Below are 23,807 nucleotides of genomic sequence, written 5' to 3'. Positions count from 1 at the left end.
AATTTCAGCAATGCCAAAATTTCTTCCTCTGAATTGAAATGAAAGGGATGGTAGATTCAAAAAAATTGGCCAGATCCTTGTTGGTGAAGAAACACACAGCCTCATGATCCAGGGTTCCATAGTTTAGTCCTCCAGATTAAACAATAAACCATGAGACGGAAATGAATGGATTCTCCTAACTTGTATCTACAAATTTGAAGCATACTATCTTGCATTCTTCTACATTTATCTGACACAAAGTGATGAGCTTTGGATATGGCACATATACAAAAGAAGAGAAGGCCTAGCATGAGAGAAAAGAGCTTGTCAAGTTAGCCAAGAGTGGCTTGCCTGCTTTAAGAGAAGTCAGCGCGAGACCTTTAAGGTAATCTTGTGTCAGAATACCCAATTCATGAGATGAGTAGGCAAGTCATTCTTGGCTATGAAACAAGACTCTGATCCTCATATTAGAGCTCTCTTCCTTACAAATTCAAGCTCTAGTGGAATGCAAATGCTTTTGGTTTCAAGTCTCCATTTATAGCTTTATGAATTATGACATGGAGTTCATGAGACCAGGATTGACACCATTTTCCTTATCCATGAATAGATTCTGTTCCATGTATCTAGTTCTGGTATTGGAGCTTAATAATGGTGATAGAATTCCTGGAAAGAAAATATAATTGCTTCAAATTGCTTCAAAAGGAATGTCAATGTTGAGTGAATCAATTTAGCTGACCTTTCAGCTCTTTCAAAGGATATGAATAACTCTGAACAACTTAACATTTACATATGCAAATCTCAATTGGGAAATGATTCGATGAGCACTTGGGATGGCTTATTTTTAACAAGTGGGTTTCAGAAAATAAAAAATGTTTGGCCAACTGAATATTTGTGACCACTAATATGAAAGAGAAGATTCGGATGATTTCTTTTTACTTTTTCTTTTTTCTAGTGCATGTAGCATTCAAGTCAATAGCATAATTGTCTGTGATCAAGCTTCAATTCTGACAGTTACTTTGGAACTTTGACTTTTCCATCTAAAAGAAAAAGATCTGAAAACTCAAATTTCTCCAACTTTGATCTTATTCTTTTGCACAAAACAAAAATAAAAAAGGATGAGATAAAGAATTACTAAACCAAACTTGAGTTGTTGGTGGAAAATGTATACATTTACCCAAGTGTAATACCAATTCAATTTGTATTCATGACAATCATATCCCAGTGTGATTTGCTGCTGAAATTAGCAAAATGTTGAATTATGACTAATCCACAATAATATTGATGGAATTTAATTCCAATTACTCCTTCAAAAGTGAACCAACTGATGTTCGCCATATATGGAACTCCCTGCGTTAACGAGCGTAGGAAGAGAAAATCAATTTCATTTTTAGAGAAGGACCGTGACCATGGATTGAATGAAAACTTCTTTTTCTCTGGGATTTTTGTATTGATATATAGTTTTTGTTCTTGGATTAAAACAATATTCCATTAAAAAAGTTGCTGGCTTGTGTACAATTTTTTTTCCTCTTCGTAAATTTTAAAGAGGTACGTATTTTTCGCATATTAATTTGATACATTTAAAATTTTATTTTAGATGTTTTATACAAAATTAAGTTTTGATTAAAAAAACCATCCTCTTGTCAACTGGAAGTAGATATATTTGTCTAAAAAATAACCTTAAAAACTATTTAACTTAGTTTTAAACCCATGCTATGCAGAGATAAGCCAACGATTATAATTTTCATTATATATAATATTATTAGTTTTAAAAGAATTGAATGAGTAAAATATTAGAAGGTTTATATTGGCATAATAAATATATGACTATATTTAACATATACATTTTTTTTTTTAGATTGGAAAGTCAAGTTTTGATTTCTATCAAATATTTAAGAATATTATGTAATTTCAAAAATTTAAGGTAAAAAAATTACTATTATTTTCAATTTAAAAAATTAATTGTCAAATTTTATATTTGTGTTATGCACAGGTATATCTATAATAATTTTTGTAATATAATATTATTTCAAAATTTAATATAATTACAAATTTAGAGAACAATTTAAAATTTATTTTCATAATCACAAAAATATTGATAATGGTTGGGATAAAAACTTAAGTCACCTAAATAATTTTTTATCATCTTTTTCTTTACAATTTAATAAATAACCTTGATTTGATTATTAAAAATAAAGCTATAGAAGTACAAAACAAAAAAAAAAGTGATATAGATTTTTTTTCTTATTCAAAAAGATAATTTCATTCATAAAATAAAAAAATTACAAAATTTAAGATTCTCACCAGAAAATGCTTCAATGCATAAATAGAAAAATAATTTTAACAATATTTAATAATACACACAATCTAATTTCTCAAAAAAATAATACACACAACCTAATCTCTTTAGAGTCTATTATCAATAGGCATAAAATAATTTTGTTTTTTTTCCACTCCTATCGTTGTTAAAGAATACACAATATAGATTGCTACTTTGCTTTTCTAAAGGTATGGGCAAAATCAATAAATTTAATTTTGCTTATAACAATTAAAAAATTATTGCTCATTCCAAGGTTGTAAATCTGTAAGATATAATTGCCACTTTAAATCTAATATCATAAATATTCACCTAATTTTAAGGGTACATAGAAATAATTAATTGGATAAAGTTTCATGTTTAAAAAAATCAATGAAAAATAAAATTTGATATTAATTGTAGGAAATTTTTTTGTAATATTAATAAATTAAATTTAATTTAATTGTATGTGTGTTTTCTTCAAATGGATGAAGGAGTTGTATTAATATATATTTATATGTACATATCTTATATTATGAAAGAGTTGAACTTAAATTAAAATCAAATCATTGGCATTTTTATTTCAATATTGTATGTGTTTTTGTTATGAATTGGTGACATATCAATAAGATATCTTAAAATATTTATCTATTTAAAAAAAATTGAATCAAGAATATTTATCTAAAAAGAAATATAGAAGAATATAAGAAATTTAGTATAAGAGTTTCAATTATAGTTTTAGTATTTCTAAATTTTAGGACTTATTAAATGAAATAAGTGGTAAATTTCACAAAATTGAGGAATTTGTTCCATTTGTTTATAAAATTTTTAAAAATTAGAAACTAATACCCTTTACATCATCTAAAGTTTCATTCACTAAGAACTTAAAAAATAATTTTTTCATTTTCAATTGATACCGAGACATATTTAGTCAAGTTATAATCAACTATATCATTTTAGATCGATTTAGTTTACAATACAAAATTTGAGAATTCTTATGATTTGGCTCCCAACCAATGCATAACCGCCTAGCATAAGTTTCCAAATTAATCAATCATCCTTGCTATCTAATTGTAAAACTTTGCTAATCAACATAATCTTGTCGAGTAACCTTCTAAAATAAACCAAAATTATTGAGCCTATGATAATTACTACCTCGCAAAAAAAAAAAAAAGAATTTTTTAGTAACATCACATTCATATATGTATGTTTGGCTTTCTATTTATTTTTTAATTTTGAACTTGAAATAACAATTAATTTATCAACATATATATATATATATATATATATATGTGTGTATGTATGTTTGGCCTCCTTTAAAAAAAAAATCTAAAGCCTATGCTATTTTAGGTGCTTGTTCTTCTATAGGCAAAAAAGAAAATGTTATGGTGATTTTGGCCATTGATGCGATAGATATAAGGTCCATTTTCATCATTAACTTCATTGTCTACAATGCCTCCAGTTGAAGTAAAAGCAAATATAGAGCTATATGTTCGAATATTCTCTCTAAATTGCTTTGAACATTGACCTCCATTGTAGTCCAACAATTAATTTAAAAAGGGAGGAGTCTCTTTTAAAAGTGGTAATTTAACCTTTCTTGAGAACAACATAATGAGAACTTAGGTTGTCATGGCTTTTTTGATTTCATTGTACGTTTTTCCTATCAAAGTAGTGCACCACAACAAGTGCACACTTCAGTTGGATTTTCAATATCCCATACTTCAAAAATAGTTCCTTCAAAATAAAACAAAATTGGCATCAAAATTAATGTATTAATATAACTTTTAATTAAATAGTAATTCAAAAAATATAACTTACTGTTGTTGGCATATTCTTTAACAATTGATTCAATAGTTTCTGTCCCATATAATTCTTCGGTATCTTCTATCCATTGAAATGAAATTTTAAATGTTAATATGGTTACTATATATATGTATGTAATAAAAGAATAATAATATACTAATAATATAAAATATACCTTCAGAAGTATGACCATAGAATAAATGCTTAATCATAAAATTATTGTTAATTGTTTGGCTTCTTATCTCTTGAGGGGACATTAATGAATATAAAGTCATATTATTTGCAAGGTTGGATACATATTGTAGAAGAACCCTATTAGAATTTGTCCATGTGCTAATAGAACCATTTCTATTTGCACTTATCCAAGAAAAAATATTTGTCATTGCCACATGAATAATATGTGCAAATGGAGATTTGCTGAGTCGGGCTCGATATTAAGAATGGCCACTTGTATTGATTATATTGCTTTGTGGCTAAGGATTATAATTTGGGTGAATGTTCTCTATCAAGAGGATATAATTGTTGCCTAAAATGTTTTTGGTACTTTGTGTTGCTTGAGTATTTCTTGATTGATATTTAGAGCAACTTTCAACATCCATGGTAGAATGTGGCCTTGAAAATATATTTCAATTGGTGTACGCGGCGTAATATATTGCGAATGTTGCTTTTGTGTTAAAATTCCTTTATCTTTTTTCTATTTAATCTTATGTTCATACTACATATATAAACCTTATTTAGTATCAGTAAACTACAAATAATTTATTAAATAAACTATACAAATCCAACAAAAAATAATAATATTTATATATATTTGAAATAGATCAAATAAAACCAATTATGATTTTGCAATAAAGGCAAAATGATGCTTAAAAAACAACAAAAAAAAAGACAAAAAAGAAAGCTAATATCATAATTAAAGAAATATAAAATATAAATATAAAGAGAGAATAACCTTTGAGCAACACAGACCAAAAAATGATACAAAGTGAAAATTAAAGAGAAAATTAAAGTGAAGTTGAGTGATGATCAAAAGATATAAAATTAATAAAAGGTGCTTAAAGATGCATTGCTAGTCAAAATTAAAAACCTAGAGCTATTTATGAAAAAGGTGTGTTGTAGGTTAATTATTGAAATAATAAAAATTATGAGTGAATGATGATCTAACAATGGCAAATTGATTGACATTAAAATATTTTATTCTATCATTAACATTTAGAGATCCCTTAATTTGGAATGTGATTATAGTTTCTTATTTCCTAATCACAACTTTTGTCCAACCCCACTTTACCAATTTACATGCATTAGACTTTATATCACATGCGTCACATGTGATTTGAACCGTTATATTTATATAGATTTTTAAAAAAATTATATTGAAGATTTTAAATTTTTTGGTGGAGAAAATTTTAAATTTTATTGTCTTTTAAAAAAATAAAAATAAATAAATACATAAGCATTAATTTAATAAAAAGAAAAAATCTTTACTTTTTCATTTGATTTTCATTTGATTCTAATTAATTCTCCGTTGTTAATATTTCAATTTCAACCAACCGATCAAAATAAATCTTTTCTTAATTTGACAAATTAAATCAATCAATATATGGTACAGTGTGTTGGGATAGATTTATATATGAGTAAAAAATCTCACATCATTAAGAAAAGTGAGTGAGATGTCTTATATATGTATGGAGGGTCCAAGAATCTAATAACTTAAACTTTTAAGTTTAAGTTATGTTTAACATGCATGTATGGGCTCTCTGGTGTACTTAATGGGCTTTAAGTGTGGTGTATCTCCCCAACACAATACATGTATGTATAAAAGTTTAATTATACCTGTGCTATGCATACAAACTAAAAAATTAATTGAATAGTAAGGGACAATACATAAATTGTGATTAATTTGATTCTATATGTGGTCATAGCTATTATTCCCCATACATGTAGCAATGCACCTTAAACAATATAATCAAATTTGATAAATTTTAATAATTATACACAAAAATATATATAATTATACATATAAATATAGGGTATTTATATTTCGATCCCATTTAAAATTAATTATCAATCTATATTTAATTTAAATATAAAAATATAAAAATTTTTAATTTGATAAAGAGTTTATTAATAACTCCATTATTAATATCATAGCCAAATGATTCAAAGGATTAATAAACATTATAATTATGGTCATAAAAGATTTTGTTTAATGACTTAATAATTTCTAAAGAAATATAATTAATAAATTAATAAATACTACAATTATAATTATAAAATAGTTGATTTTTTAATCAATTATTTGATACATTTATATTTGATTAAATATAGCATCATTTGAGTAATTGATGTATTTCATGTGTAAATATTGAAAGCAAATATATCAAATTAATTCTCTATAGTTAAATTAATGGAATAAAATATTTTATTAATTTATATTTGATTGATAAATTTATATTTGATATCATATTTGATTACAATCAAATTAAGTATAATCAAATTAATTAGAATCAAATGAGAATCAAATGAAAAGAAAAAGATTTTAAAACTATTAATAATGACAATTAAAATTTTAATTGAAGATGATTTAAGATCAGTAATAAAAATAAAAATATAATTAATTATTTTTTCAATTATTTTTAAATTAAAAATGTATTAAATAAAATAAAAACATATTTATTAAATCTCGCATAACAATTTTTAAGATCGTGCACATATCAACATTTTAAGTCATCTACATAGGACTTTTTTTTATAAAAAATTTTGATTTTTATATATTTATATAAGATATAAGATCAAGAAAAGGGAAGTATATTTAACAAATTATAAATAGGAAAATATTGGTGATCAACCTACTTAACCTATCTGAGATAGGTCACCATGAGTCAAATTCTTCCCCAAGGAATTCAAACTCACTACCTTTACATTAACAGATAAAGTCACTGCAAAAGACTGATTGTATTAATCAATATTATCAAGAACCCATCCCAAACACAGTATAAATTAAAAAGCAACGATTCTTTATTATTAGGACGATGATGACGCAAGTTTGGTGCTCTCACTGTCTCAAAGTTTCCAGGGCAGCCCTTGAAGCTAACTTCATGTAAGTAGCTCTTTCACGGTCATTGGGTTCTCTTTATGAGTTTTCTAGCTATAGGTGCTTTTTTTTATCTATATCCAGATTGATCTGATCACCAATCTTCCTGGAAAGTTTAATTTGATATAATTGTGAGAATATTTTAATTCTTTTATGAATTTGATGACGTTATTGAATGTGTGATCTGATTGTAGATCATGTTCAACTTGCGGAAAATTGTTAAGCGAGGTCCGGGTAAGAAAAACTTCAAGGTTGAGGAAGAACGCAAGATTTAAAAAAACCAGAAAAGCCATGAAAATCAGACCTAATGCTCCCATAATTGGATCAGCTTCAGTTGAAGAGTTTGAAGAAAGATTACGTACTTCGGGTTTATAATTTTTTTTTTTTTTTGAGAATATTAATTTGTTTGGTTGATTATTTTTGGTTTTTAATTGACAATCAGGAACTTTGAAATTGTAACTAGAACAATTCTACACAGACTTGATGAGATATTTTGGGTTTTGCTTCTTTTTTTTTTTTTTCCGAATTTTTATAAATGATCTAGAATTGTTAAAAACGAAATTGGAAACAAATGTTGCATGATAGAAAAAAAAATCCTTTCTAAATTCAGATTTCTGCATTTAAAACATCCAAAATTTAGATTAAAAAAATGCATTTCAAATGTGTGGTAAGAAAAATATTGTTAAAAATTTTATTGTTTATTATTTATGTAAAAAAGTATTATGAGTAATTAAAATTTCTAAAAAAATATACATAAAAATATTAAAAATATAAGGTAACGCAGATACCTATTTAATCTGGATCCGAAATCAATTAAGTTTGAATTCGATCCAAGTCCAGTTGTTAAATTTTGTTTTTTATATTTATATTTAATTTTTACTTTATTTTTTATTATTTTGGTTTTATTGTTATTTGTATATATATTTATAATTTTATTGTTGTTTATCTTTTTAGGTCAATCTAATCATTTAAGTTTTGTTATCTTGTTTTTTTTATTGTTAAATTATCCGATTATAAATTAAAAAAAAAAAAAAAAGAAGAAAGGAAAGCCGAACTTAAAATTTTATTGGCTGGGGTCTTGATAATTTCATGATTTGAAGATAAAATTCTTGGAATATAATTCATGAATTTAGAAGTTTGATCCAATCTTAAACTCCTACATTTGAAAAACTTTTGGTTCTATAAATAAGTTGAAATACAACCGAATGAGTATGTACATCAATTTAGAGAGAAAAACACAAATAGAAAATTAGAGAAAGATAGAACATAAGCAAACATAGCAGCAATTAAAAAAAGTAGTCAGAGCAAGAGAATTTTTATGGGAAGAAAAGTATACAAAATTTTGGCAGAAGGATTTTTTTGGAGTTTTGGAGTTGGGAGAATTTGACTTGGTGTTTTTGGAGGATTCTAGAAGGTCCAGGTGTTGATTTGAGGTTTTGGTGAATTTTTTGGATTTTTTTACTTTTTTTCTGGAAATTTCCAATTTCGGCTTAAATTTCCCAGTAGTTCTTGCATTTTCTAACGAAATTCCAGCTATAATCCCAAATATTGACTTTTTTTTTTTGGGAGCGGTGGACATTCAATCGATGTTCTTCCTGGTTAGAGAGAGAAATAGAGAAAAGAAAAGGTAGAGAGAAAGAGTGCAGAAGTGTTCTGAGGGGAAAAGAAAAGAATTTGACCTTTTATACCATCGTAGAAACGATGCCATTTTGACTAATCCACGACTCACGTGTTTTCCCATTTTCTGATCCGACCCGCAATGCACCCGACCCAGTTGCTGAAGGTTGATTCCTTACCTAGCCGACTAAGCTAAGCCATTTGAGTTGCCGAGCCGATTAGTCAAGCCGAATTTTATACCTGCAATCACATTCCTTTAGCCGCCAAGCTGAGCTGATCATTTTGGTAAATTTTCATTTTCGTTCTTTTATCAGTTTTTATTTATTCATTTGTTCATTTATTTGTACATTTTCTTTATTAATTCGTTTATTTGTTTATTTATTCATTTTTATTTATTTGGTTTTTTTTCTTATTTATTTTATTTTCTTTATTTGATTATTTATGTATTTATTTGTAAATTTTTTTTATAAAAAGTAAAAAAAGATCATTTCAAATAAAAATGAACCTTACCAGCATTTTTTGAGGGTTCAAATTTTTAAAAATAAATTTTTGAATAAAAATGAACCTTACAAACATATTAGAGGGTTCAAGTTTCCAAGAAATGAATTTTTTAATAGTATAAAGCCTTATCAATATATTGGAGGGTTTGTGATTTTAAAAATAAGGTTTTCCAACAAATTGAAAAATCTTATGAATTTTTCATAAAAATTAAATTTCAAGATAAACAAAAAAAATAGTTTTCAAAAAGTCTTACTAACATATTAGAGAGCTTATGATTTTTTTTAAAAAAATAAGATTTTGCCAACAGATTGAAGAATTTTATTATTTTTAATTAAGATTAAAAAAAATAGTTTTCATAAGATCCTACTAACATATTGAAGGATAATCTTTAACATAAAATATTACTAATATATTGAAAGATATTTCTGAAAATAAAATGTTTTTATGAAAATGAATTTTGAATCTCCAATGATAAAAATACTAAGATCATTGCAAATAATAACTTCTATATAAATTCCTAGGTGATAAATTTTTTCTAAAATTTACCAACATATTGAAAAATTTAAAAAAGATTTTCAATACCAAGATTACCAAAAATCCCACTATCACAAATAAAAGTTTTTACAAAAATTAAATGAATCCGATGATAGAATCTGTTCAAAACATGACAAATAGTCTTGTTAAATATTTTTGAGGTGAAAAAATATCCTAAAATTATTACCAACATATTGGAGTAATTTTAAGATAATTTTCAATAATTAATTATATGATAAAATTTTTTTAAGGTTTAGATAACACGAAATCAAACTAGTACCATCATTTGATGGGCGTTGTGAGAATGCTATAACATTTTTCACCTTAATCATACTCTTAAACACTTAGTTTTGGTTTCGTAGATCTAAATCTATCTTTGCAAGATACCTAAGTCAAACTTAGGATATCTCTTTAAAATAAAACAGATTCAATTAGGTGGTTAATCACACTTAAACTAAAAAAAAATTAGTGGCAACTCTTTAAGCCATATTTAGCAATAGGTCTACAGATTTATAAGTTATGATAGTTTAGTGACTCTATTGAGGATAACCAGGAGTCAAGCTAGTGAACTTGTGTTATCAAAAGCTTAAGTTCAAATTAAGAAATTTTCTTTGAATGTTTTATGTGTTTCTAATTATACCATATTCTATCATTCACTTGCATCTGTATAACATAAGCTCTATACTCAAGTTTCGTCCTTTAGGAGAAAGTTAAGTACCTATGCTCTCTTGAGATTTTGTCTCCACCCATCCTAGCTAAACATTCACACTTAAATTGAACCTTTTTTGTTTAGAGCTTGTGATGGGTAAGGATTACCTTACTAGTCTGTGATGGATAACAATGTAAGGAACAATTTAGGGAACTTTTAAAGTTAACCCAAATCGCATATGGTTAACCTTATGGACTTAACCTATAAGTAGAGCCATGTCTTTCCCTTTTGTAAAAAAGATCCTAAATTAAGTCATATGTTTTACATGAGTTATGCATTAACTTGTTTTTTTTTTTCTTTATTAGATGTTAACTCTATTTTTGTTTGTTACATCATGTTTAAGAGAATCATATTTAGGTTTGTATTTATTTATTTATTTACTTATTTGCTCATTTGTTTGATTATCTACTTTATTCATTTCATGCATCTCACTCATTCTCAAAGCATCCTCATTCATGTAATTCATCCATCATATCATTGCACAATATAAAAATATTTTGATTTATTTAGGGTAGCAATTTAGAAGACATGGGAAACCAAATAAAAGTACGAATCCAAACCTTGGAACTCATTTAAGAAGAAATGGTGCAAGAGCAACGAGAGGTAAGAATGCAACTTGCCAAGCTATTGGAAAAGCTTAAAATAACCACTTCTCAAGAGTCTTTATCAACTCATTTGCAACCACTTTATCAAAACCAAAAAGCCTTTTATAATAATAATAATATTTTTTTAAGTCATGCTAATGCATTTGATGACCTAAGAAAAGATCAAGTCAAAAAAGAAACAGAAAAGATAGGATCTTCTAACTTTGCCTTGACTTCATAGATTGGCTCATACCCAAATCTGTATCCCTACCTGTTTATTCCTCAATAACCTTTTTGGCATCTCAAACAAGACCTACTCCTATGCAACCCCCACAAATTGGCCCGCACCTATACAACTTCCCAATTATAAATAATGCTTTCCAGAATCCTTATGCTTATTAGCCCACCCAACAATTGAATTTTCCAATGAACCTTTGGCCTTATATACCCAATCCTACTCTAAGACTTGCACATTTAAGTCTACCCATGGCTCAATATAAGAAATCGTTGAATAAAAAGAAAGAAAGAGCCATTATTAATCTAATCCTTATGAACTATAATAAGCCATTCCCATTACTTCTCCAAAATCATTTGATTGCACTAGTTCCTTTAAAACTGCTAAAACCTTCATATCCTAAATGGTATGATGCTGAGGTTCAGTGTGATTATCATTTTGGGAATACATGCCATTTAGTAGAAAATTGTCTCGCATTCAAACATAAGATGCAAAGTTTGATCAAAATTAGCCTGTTGAGTTTTGAGAAAGATGAAAAGCCTAAAATTGTTAAGAGATCATTGCCCAATCATAATGACTGAAAAATTTATCTACAGCAATACCAGAATCTTGAAGTTGAAGTATAGGACTAGATAATAGATTTTAAGACTTTTTTTAGGAATGTTTTTTTATATTCTTGTCATAATAATTTTTAATTTTTTAATTAACGATTTTTCTCTTTCTTATTATGTGAACATCCTTCCATTCATTTTTTCATAATTTCTCTTTGCATAAATTTGTAGTTAGACATTATTATAATCTTAAATTATGGTACATAAGATTCAAGAATAGCTTGACCATTGAAGAACTCTACTCAAACAACCCACAATCAATACAACACTAGAGCCTAAACCAAACAAATGGAATAAAAAAAATACCAATAATCTTAAAAAAATAGTAAATACCTAAAAAAAACTCGATAGAGAGTTGAGTAAAATTTTATAAGCCCTAAACAAGTTCAACAAAAGAAAGGTTATAGAAAAAGATGTTAGCCTGTAATATCATTTGTTATAAGATGTTGTTGATCTTCTTTATCTTTCTAGTTATAGCCCATATCAGGCTCAATCTATTTAAGGCATTCTTTCGTAGCAATTCTCATTCCTGGCATGATATACTTACCTTGAAATGCCTTCTACATCAACTCTAGGGCTTTCTCAAAGTTATGGTAACCCTGTTTTTATGAAAATGGTAATGAAGTCAATCTAAGTCCCTAACTTAGATGATCGGAAGGAAAAAGAAAAACTAAAGCTAAAGGTAGTTAAGTTTTTAGAGGGCTCAAAGTCTTAATAAAAGATAAATCTATTTGAAAAGAAGTTACGAGCTATGGAGGGAATTGACTTTTATGACTTTATGGATGTGGTCAAACTTTTATTGGTTCTTGACGTAATTATCCCATCAAAGTTCAAAGCCCAGAATTTGAGAAATATGATGGTACTAAGTGTCAAGCGACTCATGTTACTATGTATTATCGAAAGATGGTCGCTTTTATAAGTGATGATAAATTGTTGATAGATGTATTTCAAGATAGTCCTACTAGTTTTACTGTTAGATGGTACATTCATTTGGATAGAACTCACATTACTTTATGAAAGAAATTGGCAAAGGCATTCATCACCCAATACTGGCACATCATAAACTTGGCTTCAAACTATCTTTTTTTGCAAAGCATGAAAAAAAACCATAGAATCTTTCAAAGAATATGTCTAGAGGTTGTGAGATATAGATGTTCAAGTCTAACCACCTCTTACTAAAAAGAAAACTACCTTCATATGTATCAATACCCTTAAAGCTCTTTATTACGAGAAAAATGATAGGAAATGCTATAAAAAACTTTGCTGACATGGTAATCTCTAGTGAGATAATTGAAAATGCCATCAAGAATGGCACGCTAGGACGAGAAGAGTTATCTAGCATGAAAAAAAGTGAAACATTGAAGAAGAAAGAGAATGAAGCTCAAGCTATAAGCTATAATAATCAACATTTCAAAGGTTTCTCTCAATACTTGCCACCAATGTATCTAATCCATTATCCATCCGTGAATAATGTAGCATCTTATCATTATCAACCTGTCTCATCATTTGCTTATCCATATACTTTTCCACTAACACATATATATAACCCCACCAATGCATTTATTGTAAAGTCTGCCTTAAAACTTCATAATCATACCAACAATTAGAGGGTGTTACAAAATAATAAAGAGAAGGCCCATTTGATCTTATTCCCATGACATACATAAATTTGTTACCACATCTAGTGGAGAATTAGTTATTGGCTCTTATTCGTGTTAAGCCAATGAAACCTCCCTACCCAAAATGGTAAATGGTATGACACTAATGCACAATGTGACTACCATTATGGAATCATAGGTCACTCAACAAAGAATTGTGTTGCATTGAAACACAAGGTACAAGGTCTTATCAATAAGGGGTTGACCAAGTTTGACAATAAAGAAAAATCGAGCGTTATTGAAATTTTTTTGCCTAATGATACAAAGGCATGATTTTGAGGAGATGTTTTTGAAATTTTTTTTTTAAGTAATGAACTATAGGGTAGTCTTTTATGTGTTTATCTTGTATTTACCTCGCATTTTAATAAAATGAGAAGTGTGTTTCATTATATATTATTCTTTTTATCCTTATTTTTATGTATAACCCTTCATATTTCACTCATTCTTACATTTCACGTAGTGAATGTTCAAACAATTATGATAATAATTTGGGGTTCAATCTTGATAATTCTATTCATACTAATGAGATTGACGATTTGGACTTTTAATCTATTGGAGTGAATTAAAGTTGACATGCTAAAAGGTATGAATAAAGCCATTTTAAGAGAATGTGGTCCCTTATATCCAAAAGCATGCTTTCATTCAATATAAGTTTTTCAAAAAAAGTATTCACGTTTGAAATGAGAAATGGTTGTATTTTCTTTTACCTTTCACAAGAAGTAAAACTATCCAATTGTTACCAATTTTAAGCATATTATGATTTCTTTGAAAGAGACCCACCAAGATTCACCCTCCACATTGGAAGACAAAGTTGAGCAAAAATCTATTTGTAAAAAAAATGTGAGTCACAAATGATTATTGGGGCAAAAAAAAAAAAAAAAGGAAAAAAAACTGTTGTGCGTGAATCTTTCTTGAAAAAGGAAAATTGAAAGGAAAAAGTGAGATGGAAGAAAAATAAAAAAAAATGAAGGCACTTGATAAAGAATGAGGCAAAAAGCCAATGTGCTTTAAATAATGAGAGATGATCATTTGGTTTATACCCTTTCAAACCTATATTTTTAAGCTTATGTTATCTTTTTTTTATAACCCTTCATTATAACCTAAGTTATGTGCCTTAAAAGTCCATTTCGATTAAACATGAATGCTGAAATTGAAGAATCATATATTAAACTAGGCATACTTAGGGTATGATTAAATAACAATTAGGGCAATGAAGTCTTAAGTTTTAGGGGTTCATATAGAATTTAACACGATTGCCTATGGGGAATGAAGCAAAAAAAAAAAGAATGAAAAATTAAAAATTAAAAAATAAGAAAAGAAAAAATGAAAATGAAGGAAAAGGAAAACTTAAATCGAAAACATGAATTAGACAGGAATAAGATGTATTGGTTAAAAGCATGAATTAGACAACTTATGAGTATTTAGGAGTCCAATATGCTATTGGGCAAAATTTGGGTCTTAAGCTTAAAAAGATCAAAGGTGACAATAAAATGAGTTTTTAAGAAAGAATTCTGGATTAGTGTCAAAAATTATCTAAATATTAATTATCTTGGATGTTCAAATCCCATCCAAACACTTATCCTAACATTATGCTTTGACATTGTCCATTTTTCTATGACCCTTTACTAGACTTTTTTTTGCATTGAATATCCCTTTTCTTTGAACCATTTTATTTCTCACCATTGTTGTTTCCTCATAATAAGCAAATATGTGATGAATTGCATTTTTCATGAAATTAGAATGATGAGAAATAAATGGAAAAATACATAAAAGATCCTTACATTACTTTAAAAAGAAAATCAATAGAGACAATGGCAAAATGAAAATAATGTGATGAAAGAAATTTATGAAAATATTGATCCATTAGACTTTCAAAAGAAAAAAGAGGCATTTTGAGAAAAGTTCAAGATATTTTAATTCATATAGTGGTTGATAAAAGTTATAAAGATAACTAGTCTTGAAGATGAAAAAAAAGAGTTTTACTAACATTTTTCTACCACAATTATAAGTGCATTCATTACATTTTATGCATCATAGAAACGACATCATTTTGACTAACCCATGACACACGTGTTTTCCCATTTTTTGGATCTGACTTGTAGTGCACCCAAACCATTTGCTGAAGGTTGATTCCCTGTTTAATCGATTAAGTCTAGCCATCTGAATTGCTAAGTTAGTCTATCAAGCTAAATTTTATGCAGCTGTATTCCTTCAGCCGCCAAGCTAAATCGATCTTTTTGGTATATTTTCATTTTTATTTTTTTATCATTTTTTATTTATTCATTTGTTCATTTATTTTTATATTTTCTTTATTAATTCGTTAATTCGTTAATTAATTAATTTTTATTTATTTATTTATTTTCTTTATTTGACTATTTATGTATTTATTTATTTGTAAATTTTTTTATAAAAAGTAAAAAAAAATATCATTTCAAATAAAAATGAACCTTACTAACATATTTGAGGGTTAAAATTTCTAAAAATGAATTTTTGAATAAAAATGAACTTTACCAACATATTGAAGGGTTCAAGTTTCCAAGAAATTAATTTTTCAATAAAATAAAACCATACCAACATATTAGAGGGCTTGTGATTTTAAAAATAAGATTTTACTAATAGATTTGAAAATCTTATAAATTTTTCATAAAAATTAAATTTCAAGATAAACAAAAAAAAAGTTTTCAAAAAGCTTTACCAACATGTAGAAGGGCTTGTGATTTTTTTAAAAAATAAAGATTTACCAACAGATTGGAGAATCTTATGATTTTTAATTAAGATTTAAAAGAAAACAAGAAATATTTTACATAAGATCCTACTAACATATTGGAGAATAATCTTTAACAAAAAATCTTAACAACATATTGAAAGATATTTTTGAAAATAAAGTGTTTTTATGAAAATCAATTTTGAATTTCCAATAATGGAATTACTAAAAGTGTTGCAAATAGTAACTTTTATGTAAATTCCTAGATGAGAAATTCTATCTAAATTTTACCAACATATTGGAGAATTTAGAAAAAATTTTCAATACTAAGATTCCCCAAAATCCCACTATCACTAATAAAAGTTTTTACAAAAATTAAATGAATCTGACAATGGAGCTTCTTCAAAGCATAACAAATAATCTCATTAAATACTCCTGAGATGAGAGAATGTCCTAAAATTATTACCAACAAATTGAAATAATTTTAAGAAAATTTTCAATAATTAATTACATGGTAAGATTTTTTAAGGACTGGATAACACGAAATCAAATAGTACCATCTTTCAATGGGTATTGTAAGGGTGCTATAACCTTCCTCAAACGTAATTGTACTATTGGACCTAGTCTTGGTTTCGTAAATCTGAATCTATCTTTGAAAGATACCTAAATCAAGCTTAGGGCATCTCTTTAAAATGAGACAAATTCAACTAAGTGACCAATTACACCTAAACAAAAAACATTGGTGGTGACTCCTTAAGTCATGTCTAGTGATATATCTATAGATCTATATGTTGTGATAGGTAATATAGTATTTTTTAATTCCAAATGTATTTTTTCACCACAAAAACACATTTTTAGTTTTTTTTTTTTTAGGTTGTAAAGTAGGGCTTTTAAAATGAAAAACCACATTTTTGGTTATTTAGCGTTGAGGTTAGATTAAAAGTAGATTTTGAATGAAAAAAATGCTTTCAACAACAATACTAAATTAGACCTTAATATAAAATAATATAAACTAAAATACTTAAAAAGCTTATAAACTATTTCACTTTTCTTAAATAAACTTTTATACTTTTATTTTATCCAAATAAACTCTTATTCTTAAGGTTGTGCATTCAGTCAATTCAGTTGTAAAATTTTGAAAATCGATTAAACCAATTTAATCTCTTAAAAAATCAAATCGATCGATTTTGGCGAAGAAAACCAAAATTAACTGAACTGACTTAACTAGATCAATATCATTGAATTTTTTCGTTTTTCAAATGAAATTAAAAATAAAATGTTGAAACAAGAAGTTCACACATATAAAGATGCATGTATTTTAAAACTAGCTGTAGTAAAATATAGAAAACTAAGACAATTACTAGAGATCCTCCCACATTTAAAGACACAACAGTAAAACAAAATTCAGAAGAGAAAAGAATGAGAAAAATATATAAATTTTTATATTTTCTATTTATATTTTGTTTTCAGCATTACTGGACAAATCCAAAAATTTCACCTAATTAGAACTCAAAATCAAACAATCACACCAAAAATTACAAATCCAAAAAGAATAACATTAAAAACTAGACATTACTATCAAACTAGACATACCAAGCTAAGAGTCAAGCAAAGGATGAGAGGCGTAAGGGTTAATAGTTGGAAGGAGGTTGAAAGGCATAAAGGCAGAAGGGGCTGTGAGGCTCGAAGGCTGAGAGACCAAAGACATAAGAGTCGAGAAAAGGTTGAGAATGTTGAGAGGTGTGAAAGAATGGTTAAGAGTCAGAGGGGAGGCATAAGTTGATAAGCGTGTGTGATAAAGAAAAAGCCAGAGAAAAAAAGTTAGGGTTTCATAACATAAATAAGGGTAAATGGGTATTTTCATATTGGTGTTGAATAATTCTTAAGATATTTGTTGAGTTATCTTTGTTGAGTTGCCACATTCTGTTAGTTTGTTATCCTAACGTGTCTTATTTTTAGCTTAGTCTTTAGCCACTTAACAATTTTGTTGATTGATGTGGGAGTTTTATTCTTGGTCATTAGGTTTATAAATAGTTGCTATTTTTTAGCTTATTTATGTTAAGTGCTTTGCCTATTTAAGACATGTTCAATGAATAATATGTATGGATTTTCTTTTTCATATATATGCTTAATTTTCATATATTAGCATATAGTTTTTTTTCTTTTGAGCAATTAATCTAATTCTTTATCAAGCCCACCAATTGTTTAAGAAAAGTTTTAAATGAGTTTTATCTTTTGTAGGCTCTATTTCTGAAATTTGGTATCAGAGCTTGGTACATTAAATGAACAAAAGGTAGCAGCAGTAACAAAAATAACCTTTGAACATTTGTGCAACTTGTTATTCCTCATTTGGATGGTCACTATAATTATTGAAGCATGTTGATGGAAAACTTTCTAAAGTCCAAGAAGTATTAAGATGTAGTTGAGTCCATAGTAGCAAAACCATCAGTTGGTATGAATGATACACAAAAGGTAGAGTTGGAAACATTAAAGCGAAAAGATCTTAAGGTAAAAAATTATCTTTTCCAAGCAATTGATTAGACAATCGTGGAGATTATTTTTTGCAAAGACAACTCCAATCATATTTGAAACTCAATGAAAAAAGTACTAGAGATTTACAAAGGTAAAAAGGCAACAACTTAAGCACTCCGTTTGGAGTTCCAAACACTTTGAATGAAAAAGAGAAAGTTAACTACAGACTATATTTCAAAGACAATGGCAATTGTCAAAAAAATGAGGACCCATGGTGACAAGACATAAAATATTACCATTGTTGAGAAGATACTCCAATCCATAGGACCAAATTTTAATTTTGTTGTTTGTGCTATTAAGGAGTCTAATGATCTTGATGAATTATCATTTGATCAACTTTAAAGTTCTTTGCTGGTTTATGAAAGAAAGTTAAATCAGTAAAATCAAGGTGAGCAAGCTTTAAAGGCATCAATTTATAATTATTCTGTAGCACCAAATAGAGTAAGTAGAGAAAAAGGTCAAAGCAGAGAAAATATAGAGAAGAAATACCAATAACATTAGCATCAAGAAGTTTAGTCCTATGATGCTTAAGAAAGAAGAAGGGGACGTAGAAGATCTCACTCGACTACTTATAGATCAAAGATAGAAGATAAGTCCAACATCGAGTGCTATAGGTCCCACAGGTATAATTATTACAAATATGAATGTCAAACTAATCTATAAAAGAAAGATGGAGAAAAATCAAAATTTGTAGAAATGAAACATAAGGAAATTTCTCTATTGATGGTTTGCCATGCAAAATAAGAAACCAATAAGAGGAACTTGTGGTATTTGGACATCGATAGCAGTAATCATATGTGCTAAAACAAGTCAACTTTCTCCAAATTAGATTAATCATTATGGGATAATATGAAGTTTGGAGATAATTCAAAAGTCTTGGTTATGGGAAAAGGACAGGTAACCATTCAAACTAGAGAAAATTCCACTCAAACAATTTTCAACGTCCTTTATGTTCCAGAATTGAAGACCAATCTTCTAAGTATTGGTTAATTACAAAAGAAGAGTTATGAGATTGTCATTAAAGGTGGGGTATGCTCAATTCAAAATGCCAAGTTGGGCTTACTTGCTCAAGTTAAAATGACTCATAATAAGATGTTTTCTATTCATCTCAATAGCATTAATAAGTTATATTTCTCAGTAAGGTTGAATGATGTGGCCTGGTTATGGCATTTTCACTACGATAAATTTTGGTGTTTTCAAGACACTTTAACAAAAGAGCATAATAACTAGTCTTTCAAGTTTTACAAACATTTCAAGTGTTTGTGAAGAATGTGTTTTTGGAAAACAACATTGTGATCCATTTCTAACAGGAAAATAAGTGAGAACAAGAAAGCTATTAGAGATTGTACACTCTAACATTTGTGGACCAATCAATCTTATTTCTAATGGAGTTAAATGATATTTTATCACTTTTATTGATGTTTTTAGTCAAAAAATTTAGGTTTACTTCTTATAAGAGAAGTCCAAAGCTTTTATGACTTTCAAAAGCTTCAAAGCAATTTTAGAAAAAGAAGCAGAAAGTCCAATTCAAGTGTTCCACCTAGATCAAAGAGGAGAGTACAATTCACGTGATTTTGTAAACTTTTGCAAAGAATGTGGCATCAAATGATAATTAACAATAGCATACACCTCACAACAAAATCATGTATGCAAAAGAAATAATCATACAATCCTGAACATAGTCAGAAGCATGTTAGTAAAAAGCAGAGTTTCAAAAAAATTTTGGCTGGAGGCAATCAATTGGAGCATTCATATTCTAAATAGAAGTCCAACTTTCACTATACATAACATGACACCTGAAAAGGTATGGAGTTGAAGAAAACCAAGTATGGATCATTTTAGAATTTTTAGTTGTATTGCTTATGCTCACATTCCACAAGAAAAAACAAAGAAGTTAGATGACGAATGAGAAAAGTCTATTTTTCTTGGTATTTGTAATTTTTTCAAGGCATACAAGTTGTACAATCCAAATACCAAAAAAATTATTATCAGTTGAAATGTGATTTTCGATGAAAAAAGGTTCTAGGAATGGAATTAAGGCAATGTCAAATGGCAAATACCAAGTTACCAACTAATTTAATAAAGAAATGGGAGAGAAAAAACAATAACAAATCATGAAGAATGAGCAATAAACACCAATCAATCAAAATATTGTTCTAATTGGTTAAAGCATTATTCCAGCAGCTAAATCAGATGATGAACAATGTCCTCAATGTATCCAAAAAATACTACATGGATGATTGATTATGAGGTACCTGGAATTGACCAATTTAGTATGGAATAACTTACATATTTTGCTTTATTTTTAGATTGTGTTGTGTTATAATCAAAATGGAAGAAGGCAAAGGATTAAGAAATTGCAGCCATTGAAAAAAATAATACTTAGGAGCTAACTAAGCTTCCAATGAGGAAGAAGACCATAGGTGTGAAATGGGTTTACAAAACAAAGTTGAAAAAGAATGGTGAAGTTGATAACTATAAGGGGCGATTAGTTGCTAAAGGCTATAAATAAAAGTTTGGTGTATATTACTAGAAGTTTTTGCTCTAGTGGTAAAACATGACACAATCAGATTGGTGATTTCCTTGGCAACACAAAATTCATGGTCAGTTTTCCAACTTGACATTAAATCAACCTTCTTGCATGGAGACTTGGATGAGTAACATATTTTAGACAGGTTTAGAATAAAGGAATGCAATCCTGTTGGCACACCAATTGAAGCAGATATGAAGTTTATTAGAAATCTTGAAGGGAAAATAGTTAATAGCATAGTTTATAGCAAATTGTGGGAAGCTTGATGTATTTAACTACAACATGACTAGACATTATGCGTGTTATCAATCTCATTAGCATATTCATGGAGTGCCCGAAAAAAATTCATCTCTTGACAGTAAAAAAAATTATCAAATACTTGCGAGGTATTGTTGAGTATGGATTATTCTATAAGAAAGGAGAAAAATCATACTTATTTTGGTTCATAGATAATGATTATGCTAGGGACTTGGATGATATAAAGAGTACATCAGGTTATGTCTTTATGATGAGGACAACAATAGTTTTATGGTCATAAAAAAATAACCAATTGTAACTTTATCAACTATAAAAGTTGAGTTTATTATAGCAATAGCTTGTGCTCGTTAAACAATTTGGTTGAGAAGAATTCTTGAGGAGTGTCAATTTAAATAATGACATATTGCTATTTTTTACAACAACATCTCAACAATAAAGTTGTCTAATAATCCTGTTCTCAGTGGAAGATGCAAGCATATAGATGTAAAAAAAATATTTCTTGAAGGATCTCATAAGAGAATGAGTTGTTAATCTTATCTATTGCAGGAGTGAAGATCAAATTGCTAACATTTTTACCAAACCTTTCAAGTTGTCAGCATTTGAGAAACAAAGAAAGTTGCTTGGATTATGCACTTTGGATAATGTTTAAACTGATCATTTAACAATGCTCAATTTAAGAAAGGGTTTGTTGAATAATTCTTAAGAGATTTGTTGAGCTATCCTTGTTGAGTCACATATATTCTGTTAGTTTGTTATCTTTATGTCTTATTTTTAGCCTATTCTTTAGCCACTTAATAAATTTGTTAATTGACATAGAAGTTCTATTCCTGATTTTTTGGATTACAAGTAGTTGCTATTTTTTGGCTTATTTAAGTTGTGTACTTTGCCTATTTAAGGCATGTTCAATGAATAATATATATGGCAAATTTCCTCTTCCATTTATCTACTTAATTTTCATATATTAACATATAATCTTCTTTAATTTGAGCAATTAATCTAAATTTTTTATCAAGCCCACCAAGTCTTTGAGAAAAGTCTTAAGTGAGTTTTATCTTTTGTAGGCTATGTTTTTGACAATTGGGTGGGTTAATTTTTTATTTTTTTGGTCGGTTCGATCTTTGGCGTGCAAAACCGTAAACTAACCTCTTAACCGACAAAATCATCAAATCCAAAAAAATCAAACCCAATTTAATTAAATTTTAGTTTTTCTTTCTTTTATTCGGTTAAAACTGACTTATGCTCACCCCTACTTAGTCTTGGATTTTTATCCAAATAAATTCTTATTTCAAATAAAATATTGATTTATGTTAAAGACTTATTTTAAGTACAAATTAAAGGTTAAGGGCTTAATTTAATACAAATAAAAATTAAGAATTTATTTCGATGTAAATTAAAGATCAATAGCTTATTTGGGTCTAATAAAAGTATAAAGATCTTATATATATATATATATAAATAAAAACTATACCAAATTTCATATTGCCAACATACCTCAACAATGTCTTAAAAAAGAAATCAATGGGTAATTTTGGAATAAAATAAATCTAGAAGGTTCTCTCGTACCCTTTCAAACTCTTCTCATCCCTTTTCAATTCTTATACATGAGTTTTCTCATACACCCTTTTAAACCACAAGGCTCATTTGATAACGAATTGACCTTTAAGGAATATGCCAAAATTTGGGTTTTTTTTGGGTAACTCATTTTTCGACTTGGTTTTAAGTTTATCTCTATGTTTCTAACTTAATTTTATTGTTTTCTTCAATTTTTTTTATTACTTTTCTAATATAGAATTTTTTTATTATTAAGTCATAAACTTTTGGTTTTCATTATTCTTTTTTGTTTTTTTGATAATTTTTTTAAATGAGTTTTGATTATTGATTGATAAAGTTTATGGTTTGATTTTTTTTACTATTTCTTTGATTTAGGTTTTGATTTTTTGTTAAGTTTAAACTTTTTCATGAATGCAATAAGCATTACTTTAAAAAATGGTCTATCAAATCTAATATACTGCTAAATTTATGTCTTTATTTTATAATTGTTGGAGCTCTTAATTTGAGAAAAGATGGGAAGAAAAAGGATTGGATGGCTCTAAATGGTGAAGAAAGTGTTCATATCATCTTCTAAGGACTTACATGTAAAAAAGTAACTAATTTTTATTGGATTT

This window comes from Durio zibethinus, chromosome 15, assembly GCF_047325235.1.
Source record: "Durio zibethinus cultivar Kanyao isolate XHJ-2024 chromosome 15, ASM4732523v1, whole genome shotgun sequence".
Taxonomy (NCBI): domain Eukaryota; kingdom Viridiplantae; phylum Streptophyta; class Magnoliopsida; order Malvales; family Malvaceae; genus Durio; species Durio zibethinus.
Note: the sequence above shows the minus strand (reverse complement) of the source record.